Source organism: Chlorocebus sabaeus, chromosome X (genome assembly GCF_047675955.1).
Source record: "Chlorocebus sabaeus isolate Y175 chromosome X, mChlSab1.0.hap1, whole genome shotgun sequence".
Classification (NCBI taxonomy): domain Eukaryota; kingdom Metazoa; phylum Chordata; class Mammalia; order Primates; family Cercopithecidae; genus Chlorocebus; species Chlorocebus sabaeus.
Window position 1 is genome coordinate 39,093,528 of NC_132933.1, and position 1,391 is coordinate 39,094,918.

General features: G+C 47.4%; 1 pseudogene; it reads right to left on the reverse strand.

Moving 5' to 3' along the window:
• Nucleotides 1-598: 598 nt before the first annotated feature.
• Nucleotides 599-1,182, reverse strand: LOC103232511 (RNA polymerase II subunit A C-terminal domain phosphatase SSU72 pseudogene; annotated as a pseudogene).
• Nucleotides 1,183-1,391: the final 209 nt, after the last annotated feature.

Here is a 1,391-nt window from a genome sequence, read left to right on the forward strand (position 1 = left end):
AACCTGTCGCTACCCAAAAAATGCAACAAATTAGCTTAGCGTGGTGGCGTGCACCTGTAGTCCCAGCTATTTTGGGGGTTGAGGTGTGATGATCCCTTGAGGCCCAGAGGTCGAGGCTGCAGTGAGCTGAGTTATTGACACTGCACTCCAGCCTGGGTGACAAAGTGAGACTGTGTCTCCAAAAAAAAAAAAAAAAAAAAGACAGCAAACAACTCTAAATTTGGGTGAGGAGGCCTGTGCATGAAGGTCTGGCAGCTCTTCTCAAACTCCTTGGTTAAAGGAAAACAACAACAACGATTTATCATCAATATGCTACTCATAAGTAAGTGTGGGATAAAAGAAACTTGGAATTTATGTATCTCCTCTCATTTTACGAGTACGATTCCTTTGGGTAAAGAATCATCAATCAAATATCCAAAAGTATAAACAAATATCAGGAAGTAAAAAGTATTAACAAAAGTAAGTTCAACACGATGGCTTCAGGAGGGCTGCAGTGGCAAGGGAGGCAGCCGCGGCAGCGGTTGTGGCAAAGTTGGCCATGGTGGTGGTAGCAGCAGCAGTAAGCGGTGGTGATAGCACGGGCTCCAGGCCAGGACCATTAGTAGAAGAAGACCATGTGCAGGAAGGCCTGGCTGTTCTTCTCCTCCGACTTCTGCAGCAGCTGATCAATCTCATTCTCCGTATCCTCTGAGCGCTGCATACACTGGCAGAGCTCGCAGATGAGAAATGCCCCTATGATGGCATCTTCCTGATTGTCCTGGATGTCCATGTTCACCACATGCACTGGCTGGCAGATCTCCTGTTCTCTGGAATTCAGATCTTCCACCACTGGTCATCAATTTTCTCTTCACAAGTGATGATCAGATCAAGCACATCTTTGCAATCCTGGAACCTTTCTGACCAGAGCTTGATTCTCTTATTTCTGTCTAACATATACAGAATGCCATTCTGTGTATAGAATTCTTCCTCTTTCATGATAAGATCAATGTACATTTCACCATATGTGGTTTCGAAATCATAAATATTTGGTTTGTTAGGTGCTGGTCCTGGAAACTTCACATGAGGTGCTGTTCCAAAGGACTGGACACTGAATCCTCATTTGCTGAGGATACTGTGTGCCTCCATGCTCCGGTTCTGGTTACTTGAGCGCACCACCGCCACCCGCAGCGGTAACAATGACATGGCTACGACCGCACCACCCACGATGCTCTCACTTACGCTTCTACCGACCACAGCACCTTAGTGCCAGCAGAATGGCCACCAAAAATGGTGACTGTGTCTCAGGGGATATAGTACGTGGCGTCTGCCCTTGCCAGTCTCCTCGCAAGCCCCGAGTGCGGAGCCGCAGGTACGCTGGCATCCAGGCTCAGGCAACGCATTCTTATTTATTC